A 22003-nucleotide genomic window follows, 5' to 3' on the forward strand; every position below is an offset into this window, starting at 1 on the left:
TGTAAACCACTTATGTTATTGATGCAATTTCATGATCCAAACCGAAGGGCCGCGACGGGCACCCGGTGCCTTACTCAATTGAGTACCAATGTAACATATCTTTCTCATCATACTATCATGAGTAAATGAGCTAGAAAACATGTCATGAGATAACAAGAATAAAACATAAGGTAATACTCAACATATGACGGTCCAACATGATATACAAACTTATACATGTGACATATGGGCCTATAAAGCCGACATGACCATTTGTAAAATTAAAACATAGGCTGACAAGGCCTTACAAGTATCCATACACCTGAGATCAGTCTACAAGCCTCTAAGAGTACATAAAATCATAAAGGTCGGGATAAGGCCCTACCATACCAATCAATACATATCCAAAGCATACTGACCAAATATGCAACTCTGGAGCAAGTGGAGTATACCAACACCTCCGCTGAGCTGATAGCCTACTAGGAGGACTGTCAATCTATCAATCGGGACCTAAGGGCATGAAACGTAGCGTCCCCAAGCAAAAAGAATGTTAGTACGAATAAAGTACCGAGTATGTAAGACAGGAAAGCATAAACATGAACAGTAATGTAAAAAGAGATAAATGAGATATAACCTGTAACATCTGAGTTCCTCTGGGGGCTACTGACATGAAATGCATAATATATGCATATACATAAGCTTTTAAAAACATATGCATATTTGGGCATTAATAAGTAGGATTTTAATGTATTTTATGTCCCTACTTGCCTATGCTTTGAGTATAATTTGCTACATAATAGACCCAAAATACTCACAGGTTGCGCTTGATTGCAGGTTTGAGTGACAAAGTGATGAAATGTCAAATATCGGCTCAAAACAGAGTGAAACCTGCTCAAGTATCAAAGGCCAAGTGAAGTTGTTGAAAAAGGAGCCTAGTGCGGTCCGCACAATTGTGCATGTGGCCGCACTAGGGGATTCAGAGAAGTGCATGATCAGGGCCCTCATCACGCGGCCGCGGTTGGATTTATGCGGCCCGCGTTTAGCTCCCGCGGGCCGCGCCACTGTGTCATGCGGTCTGCGCCAAGAGATTCAGAGAGTTGGAGATTTGGGCAATTACAAGCCACGCAGCCGCAGTCACTCTCACGCGGTCCGCGTCAGACCTCCTCGCATCCGCGCTACACCTTTCTGCTGTCCGCGCTAGATACTTTAGAGAGCATGAAAATGGAAGTCAAACAGCCAGTGCGGCTACGATCATAATTGTGCGGCCCGCACTGACCCCGCATGGGCAATTTTGTCCAGTTTTTCCAGCACACTATAAATAGAACCTTTTACTATTTTTAGGTTAAGTTGTATTTAAAGAACAGAGTTGCGCTCGTGAGGATGATAGTTTTAGCCTATTTTGGCATTTTAGCATTAATTTCTCCATAGATTCTTTTAGTTTCTCTTTAGTTATTAATTAATATGTTTATTTCTTCTTCTATTTCTTCTGTTTCTTCGTCAATTATGTCTAGCTAAACCCATTATCTAGGGTTGTGGCTCAACCCTAGTGTGCGTAATTGATGGGTGTTGCTTTCTAATGATAGATTGATATTGGGTGTTTGTTATTTTGGTTAATTTTATGCTTTAATTAAGGATTGGTGGTTGCAAACATTAATTATAGCTTAGTGGGTTTTGACTCTGCTTGAGAAAGAGAGTCTATGACCCCAAAATTGACCCGACAAGAAATTGGGATGGACCCATGAGAAGTGGTAGTCCCAATTAACGGGTTAAATCTCGAGAGAGTAATCACCCTACTTGAACCCTAGTTGCTTGGTCTAATTGGCATACCCAATTGATCTCGAGAGAGTCAATTGGGCAAAATCACTTTCTCTACCGAGAGGTGTGAGAGTGGGTAAAATTGTGCAACGGTTATAGCATAAATCCCAAATATGTCAATCTATTCTTAGTAGTTTCTACCCGTCAGTTAACCACATAGGTGATGCCATAACCCTAGTGCCTTTCTCCCTATTAATTACAACCTAGCAGTATCTCCTTAGCATAATTTAGCTTTAATCCTTAGTTCACAGAAAAACCCCAAAAAATGTGTGAAGTGCAATTATAAGTACAAACGCGATTCTAGACTAAACAGACAATACAACTCCACTCCAAGCTCCCTGTGGAAATTTGATCCCGAACCACTACTCGGGTAAAAGAGTGACCCGCTCTCCCTACATTCTTGTAGCATTGAGTTGGCAGCAATCAGGCATCATCATCATCATATCGTACACGACCTCAAATAGGACTCGGTAAAAATGTACCCGTCCATCATAAGGCTCGGTAGAATCGTACCCGGCCACGTGGAGCTCGGTAAACCCTACTGATAAGTGGTTGCACAATATGTTCCGTACCCGACCGACTATTGCATGGCTCGGTAGAATAAAATAGATACTATATATAATGCATGCTAGACTCATGGAATCACGTTCTAAACCTTTTGGAGTGACTTAAGAACATTATGGGCATCCATACCCTCAATATGAACCTCAGTAGGATTCAAGGATCATACACAGTTGCTTAGAATAATTTTATAAGGAAAGAACAACATGGACAACCTTAGTTGCTAGGAGTAGATCTGTTATGAAATATCGTATTCGTTTCACTTTAGATCATGCCAAAAGAAAGAAGAAAGTGCCTTAACATACCTTAAATCCGTTGAGTCCTTAATTCCTTCCAAGCAACTCTTCAAACAAGTCAACTCAATCTATTATAGTATAAGAAGATTCAAAATCAGTGTTGAGCAAAGGCTAAGTCTGTAACTTAAGCTAGTAGCTCATTTACGTAAATTCGGGCAGCATCTCCCATGTAACAAGGGACTCCGCCAATACCATATACAAACAACAACAACATAATAAATCCATCAACATATAAATATCAATAAAAAGATACCATATAACAACAACAAGTCTTAACTACTTCACGACGAGTGGCAAGCTCTGATTGGAATCCGTATAACCCATATCACCCCTTATACACTTCTTACATTACCTTAACATCATCATTAACTTGATAATGAATTATTTCATCAATGATTCCACCCTTATACCATATATTTATAACAAAGGAAACAATCTACAACTCCAACTATCTTCAATTAGAAACTTTATTCACTAGTTCATGTCTAGTCCAACCATTTAACTTAATCAACATCAAGATAACCTTAAGAACTTGCAAGAACAAAATACACATACCTCCTACAGTAGCTTCAAGTAAAAATCCAAGTTATATTTAGCTTACAACAACCCTCAATGGCAATACAACACCATAGAAGTGACTTAAGCTAATCCAAGTATTATCTTGTAGTTTATCATACTAACAACTTAACCAACATACAAGAAAGCTTAAGCACAATTAGTAGGCTGTTATACTCACCTTATCCAGTAGCAACAACTTGAAATTTCAGCACAAAACAACCCACAACTATCCTCAATGACAACACAACCTCAAAGAGGTGTTATTCTTCACTTTTGATGTTGAAATATGGTGTAATCCATTTGCATGACTTGAAATAACCTAGGGTTCATATGAAAACCATGGGAGAGTATTTTAAAGAACATAAACCACTTAAAAAAACCTCCCACACGAGCTGGAACCACCTAAAAATTGGCAACAACAAGAAGAACAAGAAACTTGCTAGCGCCACCGGATTCCCGACATTTGATTTGTGTTGTTTGCCCTTTGTTTGGGTCTTGGATCATGAGAGAACCTTGAGAGAGTATTTATAGGGTTCTAAGGTCTGAATATACTAAAAATAATTACTTAAAATGGGGTTTAGGTATCTTATATATATCAATATGTCTTAAACCGCCTATGTGGGCCCCATAGAGAGCTGCTTGGTGCAGTCTCGCAAAAATGCAAATATCTCTCTAGTACGATGTTGTATCGACAAACGGTTTGATCCATTAGAAACTAGACTTGGAGATATTCAATTTGATATGTATATCATCACTCGATTCCAAGTATATTGGGAGAAAAGTGCAGCTGCATTTGACCTGAATTTCAGCACATTATGAATGCAACTTGGGATGACCTTTGCCAACTTTTGTTCCACAACTCGGATGACTTAGAAACACAACACAAGACTATCATACAACCAAAATAACTCATAGCTTAACCTTCTTATCATGTTAATCACCCTAGTGCGGCCCCAAAAGTATATGTTATAACATTCCAAACTTGTTGACTTTCGACGAAACTTATTTTCTTCAGTTCGTTTAGCGTTTAAGCTTTCCAGCCCTTTTGGTACTTGTTATTCATGATCTTAAAGATTTGGAACCTCCAAGATAAAATGATGAACTTAAGTTATGTACTTTCAAAAATGATCTCATTTTCGAGCTTACATCAGTTGGCTTACGACGTATTCTCACATAAGAAAAAATGGGATGTAACATGCAATGATGGAGTAAAATAAAGACTCGACTAGGATTTGCATCCCCTATGAGTAAAACTAAGACACTTTGACTAGAAAATGCTTCTACTAATAATAAAACATGAATGCCAGATTAGGAAGTGCATCTCCTAGGGAGGAAATCTCAATTTAGGAAGTGCGTCTCCTAAAAGTATATCCTAAAAGACTCAGACTAGGAAGTGCGTCTCCTAAAAGTATATCCTAAAAGACCTAGACTAGGAAGTGCGTCTCCTAGGGGTGAAACTTCAATGAATCAAACTAGGAAGTACGTCTCCTAGGGGTAAAATTTCAATTTAGGAAGTGTGTCTCCTAAAAGAATAACTTGAAAAACCTAAACTAGGAAAAGCGTCTCTTAGGGGTAAAACTTCAATGACTCAAACTAGGAAGTGCGTCTCCTAGGAACGAATTTGAATGACCCAAAATAGGAAGTGCGTCTCCTAGGGGTAAAATCTTAATTTAGGTAGTGCGTCTCCTAAAAGTATATCCTGAAAAACCTAGACTAGGACGTGCGTCTCCTAGGGGTGGAACTTGAATGAACCCACTAGGAAGTGCGTCTCCTAGGGCTGAACATAAATGACCCAAACTAGAAAGTGCGTCTCCTAGGGGTGAAATCTCAATATAGGAAGTGCGACTCCTAAAAGTATATCCTGAAAAACCAAGACTAGGAAGTGCGTCTCCTAGAGGTGAAACTTGAATGAACCAACTAGGAAGTGCGTCTCCTAGGGGTGAAACTTGAATGAACCAACTAGGAAGTGCGTCTCCTAGGGCTGAACTTAAATGACCCAAACTAGGAAGTGCGTCTTCTAAGGGTAAAACTTCAATGTAGGAAGTGCATCTCCTAAAATAAAAATATAACCAGAAAGATCCAGACTAGGAAGTGCGTCTCCTAGGGGCAAAACTTCAATGATTCAAACTAGGAAGTGTGTCTCCTAGGGGTGAAACTTCAATGACTAAAACTAGGAAGTGCGTCTCCTAAGAATGAACTTAAATGGCCAAATCTAGGAAGTGCATCTTCTAACAAGTATAATCTGAAAGACCCCTACTAGGAAGTGCGTCTCCTAATGGGTAAAACTTCAATGACTCCAACTAGGACGTGCGTCTCCTAGGGATGAATTTAAATGACCAACATTAGGAAGTGTGTCTCCTAAAAATAAAAATCTAACTTGAAATACCCAGACTAGGAAGTGCATCTCCTAGGAGTAAATTCTCAATTTAGGAAGTGTGTCTCCTAAATTATAATATAACTTGAAAGGCCCAAACTAGGAAATCTCAATTTAGGAAGTGTGTCTCCTATATTTGAGATTGAGCTTGAGGATAACTATAAACGGAGCTTAACTTGACTAAAAATTAACCCTATTCTCCAGGCGGGACCCTTGAACTCAAGAAAAACTAGAGATTAAACTTAAGAAAGCTAACAATTGACCATATTCTCCATGCGGGACCCCTAATCTTAAGGAAAATGAAAGATTGACAACTTAAGAAAAATTAAAAACTTGCCCTATTTTCCGGGCGGGACCCGTGAACATAAGAAAACTAAATATTATTCACAACTAGGGGGATGTCTAGGAGGCATGGTTCTTCTCAACTAGGGCAAATTCTCGGGAAATGATGATCTTCTCAACTAGGGGATGCCTAGGAGATAAAAAAACATTCTCAAACAGCCTTTGTACTGACAAAATTGGGCATGACACTGGAAAGGTTCAAGCTTCTAAGCTTTGATTTGGACACAGTCTTCGTCTCTGTTTCAAACAAAGAAAATTTATGAGTTTAAACATGGTGGTTGGTTTGTGGCCTTGACTTTGAGGGCAATTGCTCCTTCACTTCCCATGATAACTTTGATTTTAACTTGAAAGACCTTGCTTGTTTATTGACTAATCACTTTCTCTGTCACCCTTATCACAGACAATACCTCTGATCCGTTAAAATCCAATACCCTCTATCTGTTGCATTGTGCTTGTGAGCACGTGATTTTTGCCTTACGAAAACTACTCCAAAATAAATCAAAAATAAAATAAAATTCTTTTACTGTGCAATTTTTGAATTTGCGTGATGTTTGTTAAATATTTGTCTTATATCCGTAAATATTTATGTTGCCATAATAAAATGAAAAAATAAAATAAAAATACATGTTGCATGCACATCTAGGATTTAATTATGCATTGATTCAAAATAAAATCACAAAAAATATATATTTTGTTCTATTTTTAATATTCCATTATGTGATTAATGTTTTATCTGTATGTTGAATAGTTGTTATGAAGTGATTAATATTATTTAGAAGTTAAAATTGTTTTATAATTAAAATTAGAAATTTAAATTAGAAAGATGAAAAATAAATTGAAAAATAAGAAAAAATATCGGACCTGGATTAAAATCCAGGCCCAAATCAAGTTACCCCCCCCCCCACATCCCAATCCAGGCAGCCCAGGTCCGGTCCAAACCAGACGAGTCAAAACGACAGCGTTTGGTCGTAGTTTATCAGGGACCGTTGGATCAAACCCAACCAACAGATGAGATCTCATCACCCTAACCCATAATCCTTACCCAATCCAACACCCGGTTCAACCCTCCCCCCAAACTTAAGCCAAACGACGTCGTTTGGTTAAGTGAGTAGATCCTGGCCTTTCATTTTGATTGATCGGACGGTCAATATCAATCCATCATTCCCCTATATAAACCCATAATCCTTACCCCGGCCCCCTAACTAAACACCCCCTCGTCTCATGTTCATCGTCTTCCCAAACACACCCCTAACCCTAGCCGCCCTAGAATCTCACCGCCTGAAACCCGGCGGCAACAACGCCGCCGGTCACCAAAATAACACCCTAGACTCCTCACCACTTCCTCTACACAGATCTGACCTTAGTTTCCTTCGAATCAGACCCCAACTCTTCGAATATTAAATCGAAGGTTGGTCTGAAAACTCAAACCTTTCCAATGGATCTCAAATTAACACCACAGCCTCCCCTAAATTCCCTCACCACGGATCTGTTGGTTGCATGGTTCGAATCATACTAGAACTACTCGAATCTTCATTTGAAGATTCGAGTAAAACTTGACCCTATCCCAACTTACCTCAAACTCACACCAGTTACCCCACTGACCTCCCTCGTGCCTAGAATACCGTTGGTTTGATTCGAATCTACCCAGAAGTGTTCGGATTTAAAATCCAAGAGTTGAAACCCTAAATTTCCAATCATGGCATCTGTTTCAAATTAAATAGAAGATTGAGGTTTAATCGACCTTAGTCGAAGTATTTTCAGTGGAAAATACTTCGACTAAGGTCTGTTTGATTTCAAACAAAATCCGAATCCAAGTGGAGTTCTAGTTTGAATAAATTTAAAGGTTCAGAGGTATTTTTCTATTTCTTTTGTGTATTCTACGTATTTTTGTTTGTTTTAATAGCCTGTTAATTTTTCATATTTTTGTTTGATTTAATTCTGTCATTTTTGTCTCATACCCGTCTATATGATTAAAATATGAAACTATTTCTGTTGGTTGTGATTATTTACAATGTGAGTAATCGACTCGATTAAGTTCGTCGATTAGTTATATTATGAATTCTCATTTATGATAATGCTGATTGAAACAGTCTGTTTCTATTGTTTTAGACTGATTATGGACAAATGTTGTAAATAGTCAACTGATTAATACTCGTCAATTAAATCATGTTTGTTTGCAAATCAGTAAATTCAAATGAATGTTGTGCATATATTGTTTTCTGAACATTGAGTTTCAGGGCATTGTCAGTATATTGACAATGCTCCTGTATTTGTTTGCTTTTTAGTTCAGTTTTGAATCTCAGTTGAAATAATCCTGCATGTTCTGTGTAATGTTAGTGTGCTTTATTCAGGTTCAGTATTCAATTGAGAATCCTCTGTTTAAATTGTTATGTTGAATTCAGTGTGATTTTACAAATGTTGATTAGATGTAATTGTGTTAGAAGGTTACATTCTTAGTTAGGATTCAGTCCAAAACTTTAGGATTGGTTGTAGCTGTCTTAAATCAGATTAATAATCAGGTTTGTACAGATTTTAAAAATCTGTATTGTTAGATTTTAAGTTTGACAGCAGTAATAATAGTAATCACAGTAGGATTTCTGAGGGTATTTTTGGGACAGAATAGTGAGGGTAATATGATAGCATAATGGGCTGAAAGTGGAAAGTTATTGGCTATTATTTAAAGTGATAATGGGAAACAAAGGGTAATGGGACTGCTTAAAATCAGGATAAGATCACTTAAAGTATTAAAAAGCAGTTTTAATGGAACTTTCTGATTTTTAAAGAAGAAAAGGGGTCCAAGAAGCACTTAAAAAGAAAGGGGCAGCCCTGTATAAATACAGGGAGCTGGATCAGATTTAGAGGGAAGAAAAACAAGAAAAAAAGAGAGCTTTCAGATAGAATTTAGATCAGATTTTGAGAGAGATTTTAAGAAAAAATACACCTAGAGTGAGATAAAAAGAAAGAGAATCAAGCAGAAAAATCAAAAATGATTTTCTGAAGAGGAAGAAGATACAGAAAGAAACAAAAGGAGAACACACATATACACACACAATCTGAAACATATGTAGAAGAAGAAAAAGAAAAATCAGAAACACATTTCTGAATCTGTCCGGGTCTGTTTTTAGTGGCAATTTGTGGTTCAAATCTGAAATTTCTCACAAGAATACTGCTATTGTGCATTTGTTTTCCTTGGGTCTCATTATTGCTCAAATCTGTGGAAAGACTGCTATTCTGCTGATTTTGTTACTGCTGCTACGGCTGAAATTTACTCCTTATACCTTCATTTCCAGGTACATATCCTTTTAAACTCATGTTGTGAAAAGCTTCAACACGGCAAATAAATGAAGTTTGGAGTTATGATTCTGCTTTCTGCTCATCTAAGCCATTTAGTTTAAATTTCAGTTTTATTTTGTGTTGGTTAATTAGTGGTGAATTCAACACGATGGCTATAAGTTATTTACCTTATTTGAAATTCGTATAAGGTTTGTAATAATGTTATCCATTTCGAAATCTCATTAGTATAGGTATATGTGAGTTGTCAAAACAGGGAGTATGGCATAAAAATGGGCCATTGATTACATCCCATAATACCTTTAGCTAAATGTAAAGTAGAATGGAAGTATTAAGAAGTTACATTAGTAGTATATCTTGTAAAAAATATGATTTTGTTTAGATTGATATAAGTTATTATATGGCATGATGACAGGTATATTTATAATCATATGAGTAAGGTGAGTTGGTATAGCTCGTCATGATGTTAAGAATATTATGAATGTTTAGGCGCACAACTATGTTGTATGTAATACAATTCGAATTGAATCAATTCGAATAATAACTCCTTTCTCATCAATTTGATTATTTATCGTTATAAATAAACTAAGCAATTATAATTTTGGATTAAAAACAAGCATGTGAGAATGAGATGATATGTATAAGCACAAATTGCAACACTTTATATCAATGGTAATTAGAAATAGAATTTGTTAGTTTCATATACAATTCATTCTTTGGCATACATATATATGTTGTATTTGCTAAAAATCGAATTTTTATCCTTTTCTTTGAATTTGGATAGTTGGGATAAATGTAATCTATACCCGGAAATTATAATCGACGGGCAACGTTTAATAATTTGTGAATTCTTTTAAAAGAATTTAAAGGCATCCTTAAAAATGTGAATTTCTCAGGATTTTCATATAAAATGTGTAGATATAATAGACAATTTGTGGAAAATCCATAATACTATTACAAATATTTTGCGCGATTAGGGATGCGTTCGCGTACCCTGATTATATTAAAAAACAAAAACAAATCTGGATTATGCGTACGCGCAATTTCGAGTGCATATTTAATAAAAAAAAAATTTCTCCAAAATTTCTTTAAAATAATTTCATATAACCCGAGATGTGCAGTTCATTGTCTAAATACAAGGGTGATGATGTTCCTAATTTTAATTTAATTTTTGAACATATGATTTTTAATAAAAACTATAACATGGACAATTTTATTGTGTACACGTATGCGTGACATGATACCCGTAATTATGAAAGATATATAATACGAATATACGTACGCGTAATTCGTTTATATAATTGTAAACAATAAGTAAAAGCGGTAGTAAAATCATGCAATAAAAACGTATTTAGTAAAAATCAAGATAACTAAGCCAATAATAAAAACAGTTGAGCGACCGTGCTAGAACCACGGAATTTGGAAATGCCTAACACCTTCTTCCGGATTAACAGAATTCCTTACTCAGGATTTCTGGTTCGCAGAATAATAAACAGAGTCATATTCTCCTCGATTCAGGGATTAAAACCGGTGACTTGGGACGCCTTAAAATTCCCAGGTGGCGACTCTGAAATAATTAAATAAATCTCGTTTCGACTGTCCTTCAATTGGAGAAAACTCCCCACGCGCCCCGCGGGCGCGGTAAAAAGGAGGTGCGACAGCTCTGGCGACTCTGCTGGGGATAACTGTGTAAACTGTAACCCAGAACCATTGGTTCAGTGTTTAAAGAATTCGAGCTTAAAATATCTGTGTTAATTGGCTTTATTTACTATATGATTTTCAACTGTTTATATGCTCAATATGCTAAATGTTTTTTTTTTTCCGCTTTAATATTATTTGAATTGTGAATATATATAACTGCTACGAAACCCCCTTCTCTCTGAGTCTTCTGAATTTATTGTGTACACGTGCGCCTGGCCCACCTTTCTGTTAAAGTCATACCAAATAAGACGGAGTTGGGACAAGTAACTAGGCCGGGTAGACTTTCGTGCTCCCGGTACGTTGCCCCCACTTCGGCTCAAACTGTCCGTTTGGGTAAGCCAGGTTTAGAACAATCAACCTCAGGTTTTACACTTAGAATAACTCAGCCATGTACCGGATCCCTAGTAGGAACGAATATTTGCATCATATGCATTTGGCCTTGGAGACTCAACACAGGGGTTGGGCTTTTCTAGGACAGGTGAACCCAAAATGAAAAGACTATCATGATGCATCCTACTTGCTACCTGTGCATTCATTTGCCTCGGATTTGCTTGTTGACCAGCTAAATTGAAAATATTTTTGAGAGTCAAGGAATAAAATGGGTTATTTTTAAAAAAAAAAAAAATAAAAGAAAAAAATCCGCAAAAAGTAGTTTTGAAATCTTGAAATAAAAAGTGTTTAATAAATAAAAAAAATATAAAATTTTGAAAATGATTTTTTTTTATTTTCAAAATGAGTCTTAACTTTATTAAATTAAATTTCAGATACAAAATGAGCACCACTCAAAACCCCCCATCCACGAATACAGAAGAGTTTCTATTTCAGCTTCAAATGTGGTGGTATGATTTAGGCGAAGATGGTCAAAAATGGGTCGTCAAGCATTTGGGAAATCTCACGGATATTATGAAAATTAAACCCCGTGATGATCTGATTGCGGCGTTAGTAACTTTTTGGGACCCTGTTCACAATGTATTTCGTTTCTCTGACTTCGAGCTTACTCCTACATTAGAGGAGATAGCTGGATATGCTGGTTTTGACGGAAGTCTAAGAAATCAAAGCCTGATATTCACAAAGGCTCCTTCGGTACATCGATTCTTCGGTCTTCTGAACATCAGCAGTCAAATCAGGAAAAGCAATGTTATCAATGGATGTTGTTCCTTCAACTTTTTGTATTCAAGATTCGGAAAGTCAGATGGGTTCGAAATTCATGAGAAAGGCCTTACTAACAAGCAAAACAAAGACACTTGGCAGATTCACCGTCGCTTTGCCTTCATGGTGGCTTTTCTAGGAATCATGATCTTCCCAAACAAAGAGCGAACAATTGATATTCACACCGCGAAAGTTGTGCAAATCCTCACCACCAAAGAAAATCACACCCTTGTCCCCATCATTCTTTCAGACATTTATCGGGCTTTGACTTTGTGTAAATCAGGAGCGAAAGTCTTCGAAGGATGCAAAATTTTGTTGCAAATGTGGGTGATGGAACATCTCCAACAACAGCCCAAGATCATACAGTATGGGCCAAACAATGATAATTGCATCGAGAGTTATGAAGAAAGAATGAAAAATTATCAGGCTCCCGAAGGGATAGAAGCATGGGTATCTCATCTAAGGGCTTTAACGGCAAATCAAATTGAATGGACTTTGGGATGGCTCCCGATGAGGGAAGTGATACACATGTCAACCTCAAATAGTTATCTGCTACTATTGGGATTGAGAAGCATCCAGCCGTATGCGCCACTAAGAGTCCTAAGACAACTAGGGAGATATCAAGTAGTTCCTGATGATGAAGATTTGAGTATGCAAGTAATCGAATTACATCCAGAAGCCACTATTCCAGAGGATCTACTTCAGCAGATGTGGAATGGATGTTGGTACTTGAAAAGTGATACTCAAGTCCCAGACACTACAAAGGGTGAGATAAATCCTGGATATGCAAGGTGGTTTGAAAAACGATCTCGCGTGGATGATGTACCAGAACCTGAGCTAAGAAGGCCAACAAAAAGACCCCATGTTCAAAACTTCAATGATAAAATCCAAGAGCGGTTGATCTGGGGAGAAAAGGAAAAAGGGTACAAAGCAACTATCCAAGCCCTAAAAGAAAATCTGAGAAGCCTCAGTTTGGAGAAAGATTTGCAAGCACAAGAAGCCGAAGGCGAGAAGAAGAGTCTAGCTTGTGAGAATGAAAATCTTCATGCTCGATTCCAAAAAATGAAAAGAGTTTCTGAGACACCAAAGAGGAGCTGGAAGGATCATAAAACCATCGCCAATCTTTTTGAAAGAATGCAAGATTATGATTCCATTCTTGCGGAAAACGAAAGGGCGTTATGCAAAGCAAAAGAAAGGATCCAACAATTAAACGAAGAGGCCAGATCTAATAAGGAACGCCAAGTAAGGCAATCCGAAGAAGACAGGGCACAATTCAAGAAGGAAAAAGACCATTGGATACGATCAGAAGATCAGCTTCGTGCACAACTAGAAGAGGCAAGAAGATGCAACAGAGAACATCAACAAGCAGACATCGACAGGGAAAGAGCGCATGCAAGATTAGAGCAGGCCAGACTCCGAGCTCTATTAGAATCAGCTCTAGATTGTGAAAACCGTGTCAGAGATATAGCCACCACTCGTCAGCAGCAATTGCAGAACCAAGACTAACGTCTCCAAGATTTCAGGGCACAAATCCACGACCTGGCGGTCTACACTTCTCAAAGTTATGTAAATTGCCAAGGAATGGATTATGAAAGGTTTACAGAGCATGCACCCATTTTGGCTCGTCATCTAGCAATGGAGTGGAAAGGATGTATCGTACGCTGGGAGGCCATCCAGGTCAAGCCCCACATTGAGCAGATAATCCAATAATTAACAACAAAAGTGGAAAGTGGGGCATGTTGTGAGATGTTAAGAGTTGTATCTTGTATTTTTATTTATGTGTGTTTCAAACCATTTTCTTAAAATTTTCAAATGTAATTCCATCTTTGTATAATGAATAAAAGTGATCGCCTTTAGTTCGAACTACGCAAGGTCTGATTCATGCAGGGGCATGATACGTAGGCAATCTCTATAAGATTCGACCACCACGATAAAAGATATATATAATAAATAAAAGTGAATAACAATAAAAATTTCAAGAAAGCTGGGACGACACAAGCAGCCGAGCAAATGCATAATAGAAAGGGATTATTTGTCTAGGAGCATTGCATCTCAACGTGTGATTATATATGTGTTAAACTCTCAAAACTAACAAGTTTGTTCATTTCCAGAATTCAAGCAGTTAGTTTCTCTAAAGAGTATACTGGCATATTATCACTATCACACAAGATCAAAAGGACCAATACTCGAAAGTATGTCTATCCCAGATGTTGACACAGGTATGGAAATAGAAGAAATGGATGTTGGGAAAATGAAAGAAGAGATGTTTAAACTCAAGCAGCAAATGGCTGAGATGTACCAAGCCTGGTCTACAGGACAGTTACCCCATCTTACCCAAATAACCCTGCTCCATCAATGACCCAAACTCAGGATAATATTACCACTGAATTATCCCCAAATTTCCCTATTTACCAGCACTACCGAGGCACCACCTCTCAGACACCGCAGTCTCCACCTCCGAAACCAGTTCCATACTTTCCTCCGCCTATGACTCTTGTTTTCGTAGCACCTCCCACAGCTACACTCCATAAATCTCTTAGTGAGCCTACATTCCAGGCCCATGACAACCAATATTACCCCCGGAGCCCACCCTCAAAGCCTCTGAAATCCATTCAACTGCTCCTCGTTTTGATCTCCCAACCGAAATTGACAAGCCAGCCAAAAATGCTGAACAAGAAGAGATGTTCAGGAAGGTCAAGAGTCTAGAACAATCGTTCAGAGAAATGTGAGGATTAGGTGGGCAAGTCAGTGTGGCATACAAAGATTTGTGCTTATTCCCCAATGTACAATTACCAGTTGGCTTCAAGATGCCCAAATTTGACCTATACAACGGGCACGGCGACACAGTAGCCCATTTAAGGGGTTTCTGTAGCAAGATGCGAGGAGCTGGGGGAAAGGATGAATTATTGATGGCTTACTTCAGTCAAAGTTTAAGCGGATCAGCTTTGGAGTGGTATACACGCCAGGACCATGGGAGATGGTACACCTGGGATGACCTGGCACAGGCATTCGCATACCATTTCCAATACAATCTGGAAATCATCCCAGATCGATTATCTTTGACAAAATTTGAGAAGAAACACAATGAAAGTTTCAGAGAGTATGGCTTCCGGTGGAGAGAACAGGCAGCAAGAGTGGATCCTCCTATGAAGGAGAGTGAAATGGTAGACTACTTCCTCCAAGCCTTGGAACCAACTTACTATGCCCACTTGGTTTCAGCGGTTGGGAAATCATTCAACGAAGTAGTAAATATGGGAGGTATGGTGGAAGAAGGCCTCAAGACAAATAAAATCATGAGCTATTCAGCGATTAAGGCGACTACTCAAGCTATTCAAGGCGGGGTAGGAGGAATCAGAAGAAAGAAGAGGGAGGAAGCAGCGGTAATTGATTCAGGAAATTGGTCAGGACCCAGAGGTTCACCGCCTTACTATAATCAACAACGACCTCGCCAATCAACTTACCACCACGATTCATCCCAACATTACTATCACCCTTCGGAGCCTCATTTTTTCATCAACCATACACAAGCATACAATCATCCACCGGCACACGCTAACTGGCGTGCTCCTGTCATACCAAGTACTTATCCACGAGCCTATCCCGGACCAGGTTTCAGGCCGAGGCCAGCATTCAGGGGAGAAAGGGAACAGAAAAAGAAAACTTACACTCCATTGGGAGAGTCTTACACTAGTCTGTTCCACAGGCTGAGATAGCTAGACATGCTAAGACCAATACAATCCAAGCTACCCAATCCTCCTCCAAAGAATCTGGATTACACCATTAGCTGTGAGTATTGCTCCGGTGCACCAGGCCATGATACAGAGAAATGCTGGCATTTGAAAAATGCAATACAAGAGCTGATTGATACTAATAAAATCGAGGTTCAAACCCTCGAAGCTCCCAATATCAATAGAAATCCAATGCCAGCCCATCAAGAGGCCAATATGATAGAAATCATACAAGCTGATGGGGAGACAAAGAAGCCGTCACAAACTGTCATGATGATCAAGTCTCATGAAGCCAAGCCAGATAAGCAGTTAACAGAGGAGAAGCCGGTACCTAAGCAGAACAGAAATGGTGATGAACCATCTATGATAGTCGAGGAGGGATCATCGAGCAAAGTTGCCACAAAACAAGAAAGGCCGAAAGTGATAGTACCAGGGGTTGCCAACAAACCCATTGTATTCGTGGAAGGAGCTCGTACAGATCGGGTTATTATCACACCTATAACCCAGCTGCCAGTCATCAACAACAAAGCCATCCCATGGAACTATGAACGGGTGACTGTAATGTACAAGGGAAAAGAAGTCAAGGAAGAAGTGTGTGAGGTGCAAGGCTTGACTCGTTCGGGAAGATGTTTTACGCCCGAAGAGTTAAGAAAAACTAAAAATAATCCAACACCAATAAAGAGAGCTGTGACGGAAGAAGAGGCGGAAGAGTTTTTAAGAAAAATGAAACTCCATGATTATTCTGTGGTGGATCAATTGAAGAAGACGCCCGCTCAAATTTCATTGTTGTCATTACTGATCCATTCAGAGGAGCACCGCCTGGCTTTGATGAAAATCCTGAATGAGGCTCATGTTCCTGAAAAAATCTCTGTAAATCATTTGGGAAGAATAGCCAACAGAATCTTTGAGACAAACAGAATTACATTTGCTAATGATGAATTGCCTGTGGAAGGTACCGAGCACAACAGAACTCTTTACCTCACCGTGAAATGTGAAAACTCCGTAGTAACCCGGGTATTGGTTGACAATGGGTCAAGTGCAAACATCTGCCCTCTCTCCACTTTAAGCAAATTAAAAATTAAAGAGGAGAGGATCCAGAAAAATAGTATCTGCGTACGGGGGTTTGACGGTGGAAGCAGAGATTCATTTGGCGACATAGTGTTGGAACTAACAATAGGGCCGGTTGAATTCACAATGGAATTTCAAGTGTTGGACATAACTGTTTCTTACAACTTGTTGTTGGGTCGACCATGGATCCATGCTGCTAAAGCAGTCCCGTCAACACTACATCAGGCTGTCAAGTTTGAATGGGATTATCAAGAAATAGTTGTGCATGGGGAAGAAAGTTTAAATGCTCACAGCAGTACCATTGTACTGGTCGAGGGAACGGAAAATGACCAGGGACCATGGGTATACCAAGTATCCGACACAGTGTCGGTAGAGAAAATTCCAGAGGGGAAATACTTTCCGAATCCAAAGATATCCTCTGCATCAGTCATGGTAGCCTATGAAATGTTAAAAAACGGTTTTATACCCGGCAAAGGTCTGGGCTCATCTTTGCAAGGAATTATACAACCAGTATCTCTCCCCGAGAATTGGGGAACATTTGGTTTGGGATTTATACCCACTATCACCGATGTGAAAAAGGCCAGAAAGCTGAAACATAAGGCATGTGATCTTCCAAATCCCGGGTCAATCCTGAGGAGGAATTAATTGAAAGATTCGAGAAATTGTTTAATGATGTGAATATGTTGGAAAGCGGAGAAGGGTGTAGCAACGCAGAAGTTCAATTCGTTGGGCCAGAAACAAAGCTTAATAACTGGAAAGCCACTCCTCTCCCAATTCGAAAGGAGTCTTGGTAGTTTATTTTGATTTTCTTTCAGTTTGTTTGGGTTACTTCAGGGTTGTAATCCCAAAGCTTATCTTACAGTTTGTTTGAAGTGTGCAAAACCTTGTTATCTTTCATCATCCAATAAAAAGCAGTTTCCTTTTTATTATCATTCCTGATAGTTTTCTTTTCTTTTTCTTCTTTCATGTACAGTTCTTTTTACGCTGGCTCTAGTGATATGGCATGCATGAGGAATCCTCAGCCCAGTCGTAAAAATCAATCTGGTTCCGAAGTAATAATTCAAGAAATATATTGTGATTATGAATCAGAATATGATGAAGATGAGGTTTTTGAAGAGATTAGTAAAGAGTTAATTCACTTTGAGGAAAAAATCAAACCTAACTTGAGTGATACCGAAGACATCAATATAGGGGACACGAGTAATATCCGAGAAACTAAAATAAGTGTCCATCTCGAACCAAAGATCCGAGAAGAGTTAATTAAAGCACTCATAGAATTCAAAGATGTTTTTGCATGGTCGTATGACGACATGCCGGGCCTGAGCACTGATTTAGTGGTTCACAAATTGCCCACCGATCCAACGGTGCCTCCTGTCAAGCAGAGACTGAGAAAATTCAAGCCTGATATGAGTGTGAGAATTAAGGAAGAAATCACCAAACAATTGGAAGCAAAGGTCATTCGAGTCACTCGATATCCTGTTTGGTTGGCTAATATCGTTCCTGTACCAAAGAAAGACGGCAAAATTAGAGTATGCGTCGACTACCGCAATCTCAACAAAGCAAGTCCAAAGGATAATTTCCCATTACCCAATATCCATATTTTGATCGACAATTGTGCCAAGCATGATATAGGATCTTTCGTGGATTGTTATGCCGGGTATCATCAAATTCTAATGGATGAAGAAGACGCAGAAAAGACGGCATTCATCACACCATGGGGAACTTATTGCTACCGGGTAATGCTATTCGGTTTAAAGAACGCCGGAGCAACCTATATGAGAGCAATGACCACAGTGTTTCATGATATGATACACAAGGAGATTGAGGTATACGTGGACGATGTGATCATAAAATCAAAGCATCAGGCCGACCACGTTGGGGATTTGAGGAAGTTCTTCTTAAGACTTCGCAGGTACAACCTCAAGCTTAACCCTGCCAAATGCGCATTTGGAGTTCCATCTGGAAAGTTGCTGGGATTCATAGTCATTAGGCGAGGCATCGAGCTAGACCCATCAAAAATCAAAGCCATCCAAGAATTGCCACCTCCCAGGAACAAAACTGAAGTAATGAGTTTGTTGGGAAGGTTAAATTACATCAGCAGGTTTATTGCTCAGCTCACAACAACTTGTGAGCCAATTTTCAAATTGTTGAAAAAGGATGCTGCGGTCAAATGGACCGATGAGTGTCAAGAAGCGTTCGATAAAATAAAAGGGTACTTGTCGAACCCACCCGTGTTGGTCCCGCCAGAGCCAGGAAGACCTTTGATTCTTTACTTGACAGTTTTGGAAAATTCATTTGGTTGCGTATTGGGGCAACATGACCTCACCGGCAGAAAAGAACAGGCCATCTACTACCTTAGCAAGAAATTCACAGCTTATGAGGTTACGTATACTCATCTGGAAAAGACATGTTGCGCCCTAACATGGGTAGCTCAGAAGTTGAAACACTATTTGTCGTCCTACACTACTTACCTCATTTCGCGTTTGGATCCATTAAAATATATTTTTCAAAAGCCTATGCCAACAGGAAGACTTGCAAAGTGGCAAATTTTGCTCACAGAGTTTGACATCATCTATGTGACTCGGACTGCAATGAAAGCCCAAGCACTAGCCGATCATTTAGCCGAAAACCCGGTCGATGAGGAATACGAGCCGTTGAAAACCTATTTTCCTGATGAAGAAACAATGCATATCGACGAGGTGGAACGAATTGAAAAACCTGGCTGGAAACTTTTCTTTGATGGAGCCACTAACATGAAAGGAGTCGGGATAGGAGCTATAATCATTTCTGAAACAGGGCATCACTATCCTGTTACGGCTCAATTGCGATTTTATTGCACCAATAATATGGCTGAATATGAAGCTTGCATTTTGGGGTTAAGGCTAGCCGCAGACATGGGTATCCGAGAAATCTTAGTCATGGGAGATTCGGATCTTTTGGTACATCAAATTCAAGGAGAATGGGAAACCCGAGACTTGAAGCTTATACCATACCGACAATGTCTACATGATCTTTGTCAGCGGTTTCAATCAGTGGAGTTCCAACATATTCCAAGAATCCATAATGAGGTTGCCGATGCATTGGCTACCCTGGAATCAATGTTGCATCATCCGGACAAAGCTTATGTAGATCCGATACATATTCAAGTCCACGATCAGCACGCTTATTGCAATATGGTTGAAGAAGAATTTGATGGTGAACCATGGTTCCACGACATCAAGGAGTATATCAAGATGGGGATATATCCCGCACAAGCCACAGGAGATCAAAAGAGGACCATTAGGCGATTGGCAAATAGATTCTTCTTAAGCGGAGGAGTTTTGTATAAAAGAACACCAGATCTTGGATTATTAAGATGCATAGATGCCAGACAAGCTACAGCTGTCATGTCTGAAGTACATTCGGGAGTTTGCGGACCCCATATGAGTGGATATGTGTTGGAAAAGAAAATCCTCCGAGCTGGTTACTATTGGCTTACCATGGAGCGAGATTGTATCAGTTTTGTGCGCAAGTGTCATCAATGCCAGATACACGGAGATTTGATTCATTCTCCACCATCCGAGTTGCACACAATGTCGGCACCATGGCCCTTCGTTGCCTGGGGCATGGATGTGATTGGACCGATTGAGCCGGCAGCATCCAATGGGCACAGGTTCATTCTGGTAGCCATTGATTATTTTACCAAATGGGTTGAGGCCAAGACATTCAAATCGGTGACCAAGAAAGCCGTGGTCGATTTTGTCCACTCAAATATCATATGTCGATTCGGAATCCCAAAGGTGATCATCACAGATAACGGTGCTAATCTTAACAGCAACTTAATGAAGGAAGTATGTCAACAGTTTAAGATTACACATCGCAACTCTACCCCATATCGGCCCAAGGCGAATGGAGCAGTCGAGGCAGCCAACAAAAACATAAAGAAGATACTTCGGAAAATGGTAGAAGGTTCAAAACAATGGCATGAAAAATTACCATTTGCATTATTGGGATACCGCACTACTGTTCGCACTTCAGTAGGAGCTACTCCTTATTTGTTGGTATATGGCACTGAAGCAGTAATTCCTGCAGAAGTTGAGATCCCTTCCCTTCGGATCATCGCCGAAGCAAAGATTGATGATGATGAATGGGTCAAAACCCGTCTAGAACAGTTAAACTTGATTGATGAAAAACGATTGGCCGCGGTATGTCATGGTCAATTATATCAAAGAAGAATAGCAAGAGCATACAATAAAAAGGTGCGTCCACGGAAGTTCGAAGTGGGTCAACATGTGCTGAAACGTATTCTTCCACATCAGGTTGAGGCGAAAGGCAAATTTGCCCCGAATTGGTAAGGACCATTCATTGTGACCAGAGTATTGTCGAATGGTGCACTATGCTTAACAGATATTGAAGGCAAATGCATAGACATGGCGATCAATTCTGACGCGGTAAAGAGATATTATGCATAACTTTTTGAATGTTTATATTTAGCATTATTTCGAAGATTGGAATGACAAAGGCAATTTATTCTGCTATCCAAACACTATACCCTTTGTTTCCCCTTTGAGCCATACTTGTTTCTTTCCTACCCTCTCTTGGAATCAATGAAAATCAAATATGAAAAAAAAAATCACTATTATTTAGCAAACTACGTTTGACCTGATTCCTCAAAGAAGGATACGTAGGCGCCTCACGGCTCGGTCATAGGGTGCACAATATGCATAATGTGCACAAAAAGAAACATCAAGCGACCCCAATCAAGAAACTGGGGCAAGAACTGTATTGAAAATAAGAAAAAGATTCCAAGAGTTGTAATTTTAAACACATACCAAAACTATTTAGCTTTTGATACCTTTCCATTCCCAACCACACACCAAAAAGACCTTTCAATCAATCTTAGAAAAAGGCTGAGTCAAACAAATGAAGATGGTTCATAACACTCTGGTACAAACAAGAAAAGAAAGTAAAAATGAGAGAGTCTTATAGGTGAAAACCCACACGGGCACCATAAGGCGACGGAAGTTGAGAGAAAGTAAAATGAGAGAGTCTTATTAGTGAAAACCTCCGTAGGCACCATAAGGCGAAAAAGAAGTAAGAAATGAACAAATGAGGAAGGTTTATCGGTGAAAACTCTTTGAGATATTGCAAGTCCAACAGGT

The sequence above is a fragment of the Nicotiana tabacum genome, chromosome 7, assembly GCF_000715075.1.
Source record: "Nicotiana tabacum cultivar K326 chromosome 7, ASM71507v2, whole genome shotgun sequence".
NCBI classification, from domain to species: Eukaryota; Viridiplantae; Streptophyta; class Magnoliopsida; order Solanales; family Solanaceae; genus Nicotiana; species Nicotiana tabacum.